This window comes from Petaurus breviceps, unplaced genomic scaffold (assembly GCF_028583685.1).
Source record: "Petaurus breviceps papuanus isolate PSGF00001 unplaced genomic scaffold, PetGlider_PUasm1.0 226, whole genome shotgun sequence".
Taxonomy (NCBI): Eukaryota; Metazoa; Chordata; class Mammalia; order Diprotodontia; family Petauridae; genus Petaurus; species Petaurus breviceps.
Window position 1 is genome coordinate 3969542 of NW_027185890.1, and position 12937 is coordinate 3982478.

The 12937-nt window shown below is 36.7% G+C and overlaps 1 long non-coding RNA gene across 2 annotated transcripts in view; it reads right to left on the bottom strand.

Annotated features, from left to right (window-relative positions):
* Window positions 1-5401: 5401 nt before the first annotated feature.
* Window positions 5402-12937, bottom strand: part of LOC138166842 (uncharacterized) — a 31759-nt gene continuing 24223 nt past the window's right edge. For both annotated transcript variants that reach the window (XR_011169748.1, XR_011169749.1), the window contains exon 3: window positions 5402-5668. This is a non-coding gene — a long non-coding RNA (uncharacterized lncRNA). The remainder of the gene's footprint in view (window positions 5669-12937) is intronic.

Here is a 12937-nt window from a genome sequence, read left to right on the forward strand (position 1 = left end):
TCTCTCTCTCTCTCTCTCTCTCTCTCTCTCTCTCTCTCTCTCTTTTTCTTATACCTCTGTCTCTTTGACATGTAGACTGAGTGACATTTTTCTTCACTAAGGAGTGCGGTTTGTCTGCTGTGTTGCTTCCTAGCAACCAGTGACTGTATCTTCAAGATGTGCTTTATGGTGTCCTTCATAGCATATCATTTCTGCAGCCCACAGTTGCCCCTCTTCAGCTCACCATCCTCATAAAGATAAGTTTGCACAAAAGCACTTTGTTATTATCCAGCATAGTGATTATAACAATAATATAGTCTAAGTATTGTTATAATGCTATGGTGAGGTCTCCTGGAGTTAGCAAAAATAATTCAAGATGAAAAAAATAAAGAAATCCATACCTTTTACTGAATTGTCTGAGTCATACAGGCAAAGGCCAGAGTATAGATGTTGTTGGAATTGTCCCTATAATTGTATAATCTTCCTCTTCCCTCATTATGTGTAATTTGGCCTATGAGGTTTATTCCCCCTTTGTCTAACAGCAGAACTCCCAACCCAGCAACTGGAACTGGATGTCCCGTAAAATAGCAAATGTCCCCATCTGTACAATAGTCTTCCTCAACACATCCTGGAATTCATTCTGATTTTTAGGTAATTTTAGTGAATGAGATCTATAGTAAAAGTCTCTCTTTTCAATTACTCAAGTTGAATACTAATGCAACTTGGGGAGAATGGCATTTACTTCACAGTGGAATGTGTGCCACTGAAATCAACAAAAATGCAAAAATTATTTTAAACAAAAATGTAATGACTTTCTAAAAATAGACTGGGGAGAGGAACAAGGCAGGGAGAATATTCTTCCTCAGTAAATGGTGAAACTAAAAGAAATCTGAACATAGATTAGCTAGCTCTACCTATAAATATTTATTTGTTTACTTGGTGGAGGAAATTGTTATTTCACTAGCATATAGAGTGCTGACTGAGCAAATATATCAATGCCAATCAGAATCTGTTCTATGATGCCTGGCGTTAGAGAGTTCACAGAAGAACTAAAAAGTTTATTGACTTGTCTAGAGTATGTATTTAGTATGTGTCTGAAGAAACCAAACCAAGGTCCTGCTCACCAAATGTAGCTCTTCATTCACTATGCTGTGGCCACCTTTCAATCCACAAATAGGCAGTATTTTAATACAGGTTTCAATTATATTCTACTTTCCCCTCTGAAATGTACCCTCATGCCATATTTATTTGCTGTTACCTTCTCCCTAATTACTGAAAACTACCAATATGGGGAGAACTAAATGAGACTGGATTGAAGTGTTAATGCAAAAAAAAAAGAAAGCATTTCCTTTTATTGAGGATAAGTAGTACAATGAATAGAGTGATAGACAAAGAGTCAGTAAGACATCTCTTCAAGTCCTGCTTAGACTTTTACTTGCTGTGTGACCCTGGGCAAGTCACTTAAATTCTGGTTGCCTTGAAGGCAGCTAACTGGTTCAGTGGATAGAGTACTGGACCTAGAGTCAGGAAGATCTGAGTTCAAATCTGGCCTCAGATACTAGCTATGAAACCCTGGGTAAGTTAGTCACTCTGTTTGCCATAATCCACTGGAGAAAGAAATGACAAAACCCTTGCCAAAAAGATACCACGGATAGCATCAGCATGATATAGTCCATAGGGTCATGAAAAGTCAGGCATGACTCATGAACTGAACTACAAAAACAACGGAGTCTAAAAGAGAGCTGTGAGCATAAATAAATAAATAAATAAATACATAAATAAATAAATGAGTAAATAAATAAATAAATAAATGGATGAATGAATAAATGAGTGAATGAATGAATGAATGATGCCACAACTTTATGGTCTATTGTGTCATTCCCCAAGTTTTCTATGGTTTATCTCTGGGCTTTTGACAGGCTGGTCCTCATGCCTGGAGTGCAATTGCTCACAACTATTTCTTAGACTCATTAATCTTCTTCAAGGCTTCACTCAGGTGCCACTTACTTGTAATGGTAATGGGAATTTGAAGATTTTCACTAGCCCTTAATAGGTCAAATATAGTCACATGGAGCCTGTGATAGAAGTTTGTTGAAGGGTAGGGCAGAGCCCACAGGAAGGTGGGAGTCAGAGCAGCTAGATGGTGGCAGAAAGAGGATGCACCCAGGGAGACAACCAGGCTTGTGAGTGTTGATTTCTGGGAAGGCTAACAGATGGTGTGGCTCTCTGTTGCATTGTGGTGTATTAACTTCTATGTAGCTATGATGGATTCAGTTTCCTGGTGTTGGGATTTGGTTTTCTGGTGTGAATAAATGTTTTCCTTCTGCCTTCTATAGGGAAAGTCTATTGTATTTTGTGATTAAAAACTATGCCAGCATATTTACAGTCACCATTGGCACTGTGAATATTGTGTTGGTGCTACACTACTCTACCCCCTATGCCAGACTTTTCCTGATCCCCAATTATTAGCACTCTCTTCATTCCTCATATTACCTTTTACTTACTTATCAGTTCATATATTGTATTGCCCAGTAAAATGTAAGCTCTTTGAGGGCAGAGATTATTTCTCATTTTTGTTTTTATGTTCTCACTGCCTAGCCCAGTGCCCTAACTATAGTCAATGCTTATAATTTATTTGTTGCAAATAATTAATGTAATAGCATCTAATTAAAAAAAGAAAGCCATTTCCTAAAAGCCAGACTATCAAAAACATTCATAGGCTCACAGAATATTAGGACACATAGTAGAGCACATGTAGTGATTATCTAGACCAGTCCCTTCATTCAATAGATAAAAAAATATGAGACCCAAAAAAGTTGAAATTACTTCCCTAAGCTCCCACCACTAGTTAGTGACTGAGCCAGGATTATTATGCCCCATCTTCTGACTTTTCAAACTGGAACACTTTCTACTATAAGATGCCATCTCTCTTCAAAAGCGTTGTTCAGTCATGTCTGACTCTTCATGACCTCATAGATTATAGCATGCCAGATCCTTCTATCCTCCACTATGTTTTGAAGTCTGTCCAAGTTCATGCTTGTCATTTTGATGATTCTATTCATCTCATACTCTTCTATCTCCTTTTCTTTCTGCCTTCAATATTTCCCAACATTGGAGTTTTTTCCAACGAGGTCCATATTCTTATTATGTGGTCAAAGTATTTAAGCTTCAACTTCAGCATTTGACCTTTTAGTGAATAGCCTGAATTAATGCCTTTCAGTGTCAACTGATTTGACCTTCTTGCTGTCCAAGAGACTCTCAAAAGTCTTCTGTAGTAGGCTGCTAGATTTAGAGACCCAGGCTCAAATTCTAACTCTTCTATTAATTACTTAGGTGACCTTTAGACTATCAATGTTCAAAATGTGATCTGGGGACCCCTGAAGGTCTCCAACACACTTTCAAGGGTTCTCTATAAAAAAAAAACTTTTTAAAATAATAAAACATTTTAATTTCGAATACACTAAATTTTGATAGATATAATCAACAGAAACAAAAGCTTTTGGAGGTTGTGGGAGGAGGTATTCCTCAATAGTGTAAAGGTGTCCTGAAATCAAAAAGTTTGAGAATTGTTGTCTTAGTCAAATCTTTAAAGCTCATTCCTCATTGTTTCCTCAATGAGAGTTAGACCAGATGACTGAATTCCCTTTATAGTGCTGAAGTTATGATACTATGACAGCAGCAGACAGGAAATACATATAGAAGAAAACTAATTGTAAGGTTTTGTAGACCATTCTAAACTTGTCTTGAACTTATAAGAGTACTATAATTATATCATGGTGGATGCCCAAAACAATTTGTGTTGTTCAATCTTAACATCACATTCAGGCAAATATGGGAATTTTAACCTCTCACCCATAATATTTAAGTTTCTGGAAAAATTAAATTCAATCAAATAAGAAATATGCAGTGCTGTCCCATCATTTCGTTAGCTCTAATTCAACATTCCAAATGTATACCCTGGTATGTGAGATAGTAAGGATATCGTTAGTCCCAATGTTTCTGACCATATTCTAATTAGTTCTCTGAATTTAGGATTCGTCTAGACATTTGACCCTTACGAGAAATCTCTCCTTCCTCTTGCCCCATTCAATTGTCAACAATTACTTAGTGTATGCTACTCACCAGCAAGAAACAAAGATTTAAATGAAATTATTTTATTTTACAAAATTGATTCTATATTTTGCCCTGACCTCTGTCATTTAAGAGAATATGAGTTCATCAAATTCAGAGACACTATTGTTGTAGTTGTTTAAACATCTCTGTAGTATATAACCCAGGACTTAGCACATAGAACTGACCAGAAGCATATTGGTTTCTTTGTTTGTTTGAATAAATGAAGACTTACCTGGTAAGCTATACACACACATATATATATAAATATACATATATATGTGTGTGCATAAGTGTATACACAAATATGTGTGTGTGAGAGAGAGAGAGAGAGATCTCAGATAAACTGGGAAGCAGTTGGTAATGTGTACAAGGGCATCTATGCCTCTAAAGAATTTAAATATGTTCTCATTATCCAAGCAAAATGAGATCAATAGATTTTTTTTTAATGGAACTCTAGCAAAGGATATTTGGTCTGGCTTGTAGAAAGGGAGTAGGTGGACATGATATGCTGTTTCAATGATTCACTTCTCCTACAGCCACAGCTTCCAAGAATTGCCTCTTGAAAGCACACATGAACAATGAAAGATTACCAGGAAATAAATATCATCTTTGCCATGACTTACTTCTTTGTGATTTTTGCAAGTATATTATGGTCTCTCTATACTAAAAAATCTATCCATTTGAGTTCAAAGAACCTCTTAAGAAGATCTAAAACAAGCTGAAATATTTATACTCTTTAAGGAGTCAATAAGTAATGAAGATGTTTTTACTAAGGAAAATAAATCAAAGCACTAGCTGATCATTGTGAGATATTCTATTTTTAAATGAATATTTGATTTGATACTTTTCAAAGACATGGATTAAGCATATGACTGCTTTCTCCTAGTATTCTCTGTTCAGAACTAATAGTCCTAAATGATTCTGACTTCATTCTAATTGGTTCTCTGAATGTTGGACCCATCTAGACATCCATCACTCATCAGATATCTCTCCTTCCCCTTGCCCATTCAATTATGCAGGTAATCATGCCTTACAGTATGCAAGAAAACATAAAAAAATTAATTGAAATAGTTTTATTTTACAAAAGTTATTCTATATTTTGCCTTGGTCCCTGATGCTTAAATATATAGATATAGATGACAGATATGTGTGCTAATTTATGTTATAATTTAGAACAGGTTCCTAACCTTCTTTGTGTGTGATGGACCTCTGTGACAATCCATTGAAAACTATTTTCCCTCTTAAAACTCTTCATTTATTGGAATAAAGTTTTCTTAAATGCATAAAACAAAATACAAAAGATTATCAAGGGTGATAATTATATTTAATTTTTTTAAACCACAGACCCCAGTTTAAGAACCCTGCTCTTATATGATAGAATACAGAACTAGAGGGGACTTGGAGACCAGAGTCCAAACTCATGATTTTACAAAGTGCAAGCAGAGTGAAATGACTGGCTGAAGATCACAAAAGTAGTAAGAAGCAGAGCTGGAATTGAACCCAGGTCATCTGACTCTGAATCCAATAAATTTATCCTCTTTGTCATGTTTTCTGGCTTTAGATGCAGAAAAGTGGTCTGAAAAAAACACACAGATAAAATGAAGCATTAAGTGACAATTCAATTCAATCATTATCAAACTTTTTTGTCAAGGTACAGTATTATTTTTTACAATGAGGGATCAAGGCAAGTAACAGGTCTGGGTACTCATGAGAGTACATTGGACTTCAAGCATAAATTTCATATAATTCATGGAAGATTCATGCATGTACATACAAGGGCCAAGTCAGAAATCAGTACAGCATGAGGTAAACATTGATGAACTTGATCCATATTAAAATGACATGAAAAACTTTTAAAGCCAATAGGTTAACTTAATTCATTCCCCCACCCTGCAATAACTTGATAGCTTGACTGAAGAAAATTTCAAAATAAAACTATCATTTGGAGATATGGCAGCAATAGAGAAGCACTGACTGTGAGTAACCAGGAGCTGAAATCAAGCTATGCAAGAGCAAGGTTGGCTGCTATGGCAGGTTTTAGCAGGCAAGAGAAGTTAGCTAATGTCAAGAAGCTGAAGGGTGGAAGGTGAGAAGGAATATCACGAACAGACATACACATAGATAGATATGTGTATATGTATATAAATTTAAATATATTCACAAAATGTACATATATACATATGTGATCTGTATACATATATGTCTATATCTCAATATATGCATGTGTGTGAGTGTATGTATTCCCTCTCACCTCTCCCTCCTCCTCAAAGCAGGTAGCTAGACATACTAAATTAACACAGACATAAACACAAACACACACATAATATAGTCAGTCTTGGAAAAGGGAAGATTTCAGATCAAGCCCTGCCTCTGACACATACTAACTGTATCACCACGAACATTAGGCCTCTCAGTATCACAGGAACTCAATCTATAAATTACAGATGAGCAAATTCACTCAATAAAAGTGAATAGTGAAGGCTAAGGGTTTGTTTGTTTTCCCATGTTAATATGTGATGCCAAGTGATGCCAAAGATGCAATCAACCAACAAGCATTTATTTGGCATCTACTATGTAATAAGGGCAGCTAGGTGGCAAAGTGGATAGAGCACTGAGGTTAGAATCAGGAAGACTCATCTCCATGAATTCAAATCTGGCAACAGACCCTTGTTGTGTGACCCTGGGCAAGTCACTTAATCCACTTTGCTTCAGTTTCCTCATCTGTAAAATGAACTGGAGAAAGAATGACAAACCACCCCAGGATATTTGCCAAGAAAACCCCAAATGGGGTCACAAAGAGTTGGGCATGACTGAAACCACGGAATAACAACTATATAATAGGCACCATTCCAACTGTGAAGATACAAATACAAAAAAAAATAATTATAATATTAGCTACCCTTTATGTAGCATTTCAGGATTTGTAAAGCACTTTGTACATATTAACTCATTTGATCCTCACATTAACCCTGACAATTAGGTGCTATTATTATCTTCATTTTACAGAAGAGGAAACTGAAATAGAGATTAAAAGACCTTGCCCTGGGGTCACAAAGAAAAGTGTCTGAGGGGAAATTAGAACTGAAGAGGTCTGTCTTACTCCCAGCCCAGCACTTTAGTCACTGCACCACCTCACTGCCTCAAATAGTGAAATAATACCTACTCTCAAAAGGCTTGCATTCTATCAGGTGAAGTTGTGCATGAGTGTGTATGTGCATGTGCATGTGTGTATATGTGTACATGTGTGCATTATGTGCATGTGTGTATGTGTGTGCTTGTGTGTGCATGGGTGTGTTACAAAATAAATGCAAAGTAGTTCTGGAAGGATGGCACCAGCAGTGGGGAAGATCGGAATGGGCTGCATGTAGAAATCTTGAAATTTCCTGCACCTTGAAGAGAGAAAGGAATTGTGTGAGAAAGAGGTCAGGAAGGAGTACATTCCCGGCATAGGGAATCAGTTATGCAAAGACATGGAAATGAGAGATGGAATCCTGTGTTCAAGGTACAGAGAAAAAGCTAGTTTGACTAGATCATAGAGTTTGGCAAATGAGCAATGTATATTGACACTACAAATGTAAGTTGTGGTCAGTTCATGAAGAGTGTGAACAGGGAAATGAATTCATATTTAATCCAGCTTGCAAAAGGGAGATTATTGAGTAGGGAAGTAACATGGTGAGATCCATTCTTAAGGAAAAACACTTTGAAAGCTGTGTTGAGTACAGACTGGAGTGGAGAAAGGTTATCCATAAGGACACCAATTGGGAGACAATTGTAACAAAATTCTTAAGAGGTGATGAGGGCCTGAACTAGAGTAGTGGCCATGTGAGTAGAGAGAAGTCAGATGCATGACGTATAGTGGAGGTTGAAATAACAAGAATTGGCCCTTGATTGGATATGCTCAGTGAAGATGAGTAAGAAGTTGATAACTATAAGATTACAAACTTGAGACATTGGAAGAAGTATAGTTCCTCACATAGAAACAGGAAGTTTGAAAGAGGGATGGGTTTGTTATGAAATATAATGAGTGAAAGACAAGAAAGACTAAACTAAAATATATTTGGCACTTATATTCTAGATGCTGTGAAAGAGTAACTCAGCATATCATTATTTTTCTTTTCATTCAGTTTTTTTAATGACAAATTTTGACTGCAAACTCTTTTCATAGTGGAGAGTTCAAATTAAAATGTCAGCTTTGATTCAATGAAGATGCATTTCTTTCAAAATATTTAAGGAAAATATTTTCATTAATACAAAGATGATTGGAGGTTAGAGTATATAAATGTCATGATAAGTTCCTTCATCCAGTTAAAAGACCTTAGGCTTCATTATATCCTAGTGAAATACTCAACATTAAAATATATTTAAAATTCAGTCTCATTTCTGGAAAATTATACTCATATATATTTAAAGCACTTGGGAGAAGTTGGAGTTCACTGGGCTATGTTTTATGAAAGATAGTTTGCCAAATAATCTATTGATAAAGGCCCTTAAAACTAATATTTGCTGTCAAGCATAGATAGTCAAAAGCAGCAGTACTGAACTTGTTTAATTTTCACCCAAGAATCTCTAAGCATTGATTTGGATACATTCTTTCCAAGTACAATGATTGATCTTATTGATATTAATAATAATATTAGCTAACATTTAGATAGTGTTTGCTATATGCCAAGCACTGTGTGCTAAGTGCTTTACAATTATTATCTCATTTGATCCTTACAACAATTTTTGGACAAATGTGCTATTATTCCTACTTTACAGATGAGGAAACTGAAGCAAAAGGAAGTTAAATGACTTGTCCAAGGTCTCACAGCTACTATATTTCTTAGAGTAGATTTTAATTCAGGTCTTTCTGACTCCAGGCCCAGAACTCTATTCACCTGACTGCCTACATGTTATTCTCTTTCAATTTTCCATTTAATGCCAATAGATATTAAGTGCCTACTCTAAGGGCAGCTAGGTGGTGCTGCAGTGGATAAAGCACTGAACTTGGAATCAGGAAGACTCACTTTCATGAGTTCAAATCTAGCCTCAGACTCTTACTAGCTATGTGACTCTGGGTAAGTCATTTAACCCTGTTTGCTTCAGTCCTTCATCTGTAAAATGAACTAGAGAAGGAACTGGTAAGCTGCTTCAGTATCTTTGTCAAGAAAACCCCAAATGGAGTCATAAAGAGTCAGACATGACTAAAAATGGCCAAACAACAATATATGACAGGAGCTCTGCTAAACCTTGAGCATAGACATACAAAAATGAAATATGCCCTGCCTTCAATGATTATATATCCAATTATGTCAGACAAGCGTGTACATATATAGGTATATTCAAAATAAATGCAAGGAATTTTTTTGAGGAAAGCAGGGATGTGCTGGTAAATTTTTAATAACCAGCTCTTGAGGGGGAAAATATAGTCATTTTTAAAAATTTAATCTGAATTATTAACAATTTTTCCATCATTTTCATAAGTTTTAACAATCAATGAAACTATAAATCAATCCCTAATTTGTAGCATTTACCAATTTCTGAGGTGTAAATGTATGAGCTGGCATCAGCTCATTCCTGAGAGAAAGGCAACATTAAATGGGGGAATCAGGAAAGGCCTCTCACACTGAAAGTAGCACCTGAGCTGAGGTGTGAAGGAAACTAGAGATCCTAAGAGGTGGAAATGAGATGGAAGTGTGTACCAGGCTTGGGAACAGCCATTGCAAAGACATGGAAACAGGGTATAAAATGTTATGTATTAGCATAGCAAGAAGACCATGCTGGCTGGACAACAGAGTGCATAAAGAAGAGTAATGTTTAGTGAGTCATGAAGGGTAAGCTGGGGCCAGGTCATGAAGCATTTTGAACATCAAACAGGAATTTATTTTTAATTCTATAAGTAGTGGAACAACTAGAATTTTTGAGTAGAGAAGTGAAATAGTCAGAATTTCAGTTTAGGGAAATCACTTTGGTAGCTATCTGTAGAATAGATTATAGATTCTGGGAGACTAAATAGGAGGCTATTCAATAGTCCAGACAAGATATGATGACTGCCTAAATTATGGTGGCAGATGTTTAAATGGAAAGATGTGGTTGAGATAGAAATGACAAGAATTGGCCACCCTTTGGTTGTGGAGTATGACAGAGATGAGTCAAGGTAAACTCCAAGATTATGAAATTGGGTGATTTTGTGGTTCATTCTACTCTAAATGACAGTCTTTGGAGAAAATTAAGAGTATCAGAAGTATGCAATTACCCAGACAGATCTAGATTTTAGTCCAAAGAGAAGTTATGGATTTTCTGAAATTTTATATGTATATATATGTGTGTGTGTGTGTTTATGTATGTGTGTATTTTTATATATTCAATTTATATATAATGAAGAAAATATATAATATACAAATGTACAATAACAAAAACCTAGAAAGAATCTTTTCATTTGAATTGAGTCTACCCGTTGGATAAAATGATCTGACCCAAAAGGTAAGGTAGCCCCTAAGCACAGTTTTCACAGTTCATTCGCCCTGTAGTTTGTATGCTAAAGCATAGGATTTAACCCCTTTCTCATCAGATTGCCTCTCTTCTCACCTTTACTTTTAGAGTGAAGCACCTTTGAACATTTCAATAGGGATTATGTTGAAACAAGGAAAGACTTTGTCCAACCTTAGGAATAAGACCTTATTCTTTCCACTCTTTCCTGTTCCCACCCCAGAATGTGTGGGAGTCCTAGATCACCTGGAGCCAGGTCAAGACCAGAGGCAATAGGAAGGGAGAAGAGGAGGGTTAACAATGTACATTATCTCTTCCCTTGTATTTGAAATGCTCTCATTCTCAATTCTCCCCCTCCCCTTCACATATATCCTGAGCTGTCCTCTATGATTTTCTCCCAACCAAGGATGGCTCTACCTTCAGAGAATAGCTGCTGAAGAGCAGATTCAGTAATAACTTTACCCAATGATGCTTGCATCCTCTGTACTAATTGACAACTGTAATGAATGAATTAACCATTGGTTGCACTATTTCTTGGGTTTTTCCTGCACCCACTTTGTAGTCATTGGCAAAAAGCCTGTCATCAGTCAAGGCCAGCTTGTGCCCTGGGACACTTCATTTATTATGTTGGGTCTACAAAGAGAAAGTAGTTTACTGTTTTTAAACTAATCAATTATTTTACTGGATTCAGTTAGATGTTATTCCCAAACCCATTTGTGTTGAGATAATCATAATCATGTTGTAGGAGATCCAATGGGCAATCTGGGGATCATCTTTCCTTAAAGCAGGTATTAGTATAGGTTTTTTTTTAAGGATTCACCTATTTGGATCATCAGTCAAGAAGGATCTAGTGAATGCCTACTGGGTGCCCAGCATTATATTGAGTGGTGTGAGAGAATACAAGGCATGTATGAATGAACAAAAAAGCATTTATTACATAGTTACTACATTCAAAGCACTAAAAAAGTCCTTTCCCTCAAAGAGTCTGCTGTCAAATTAGAGAAATCTAATACATGTCAAATATTTATAAAACAATACAAGAAAATGATACATAATTAAGTGCTAAGTTATGTGATACAAGTCACAAATTAGGAGACATCAGTTTGGATTAGAGTCACAGAGGAGTTTCCAGACATGAGATCACCTGATAAGCAGAAAAGAAGTGGCTATGGAGGAAGAAGATTTGGGTTCAAGTCACAACTGCACCACTGAGTGTTGTTTGTCCTTTGTTTTCTTTATTTTTTAAAAAAAGCAATCAGGGTTAAGTAACTTGCTCAAGGTTACACGGCCAGGTATTTTGTGTGGGTGCTAAGTATCTGAGGCCGGAACCGATCTCGTGTCTCACAACTCCGAGGCCAGTGCTCTTGCTCTTACTCACTGTGCCACCTGGCCACCCCCTTGTCTTTTGTTTTCAAAGAGGACCAATAACATCACAGGGTGATGTCTTGATTTTATGAATTGGATTTAAGTGAGGTGGGACAGCACAAAGTCATTGGATTCACTCTCTCTTCTAGAGTCATTGAAATCCAGTGGCAGGACAAAAGACAGGGTAACTGGCCTTGATCTGGGATGCAGTGGATAACTTTGGCATCAAATTCTAAGCTCTCTAAGGTGCCCACTTCAGGCACCTTCATGTCCATTGGAACAAATTGTTCTCATCCACCCATTCTGCTGGGGGAAGTCTTCACATGCTTGGACTAGACATTCCCCTAACTCACTAATAGGTTTGAAGCCTGTCAGTTACCCTCAACCTGTTTTAGCATGTCTGCCAACATGGTTTTACCAAGGTGTGGCTGCTGCAAATACAACAGCTTCTTAGAGCCATCGTTGAGAAATGGGTAAAAGTGGACACCAAACATGCATTAGAAGCCCTGAAAAGGGCTCCACAAACCCTCACAGCAGAGGTGCTAGTCCTCCCTGAACACCCTAGACACTTCAATACTACTTACTACCAGTATGACCACAGGCAGGTCATGGAACCTCTCTAGATCTCAGTTTCTTCATCTGTAAAATGAAGGAATAAGACTAGATGACCTCTCTAACATCACTTCCAGTTCTAAGTTATGATCTCATAATGTAGGAGCTTTAGCTGATCCTTAAAGGCTTGGGCAAGATATGAGGAGGTAAGAAGCGAAAGTATTTCAAATTGAAATACTTTCAAGTGGAAAAATAAGCCACAATGCTGAGGTGGAAGGGCCAAAGCCAAAAGACATAAAAAGTAGCTGACTTCATGCTTCCATAGCTGAAGACCTCCAGTACATTCATTTAATAGTTTTTTTCACAGAGTAAAACTATTTCTCCCCCACTATCTACTCTTCTTCCTCCTCTCAGCCCTCAGAGCTTTTACTGTCTTCCAGAAACTTCTCTAAAAGGAACA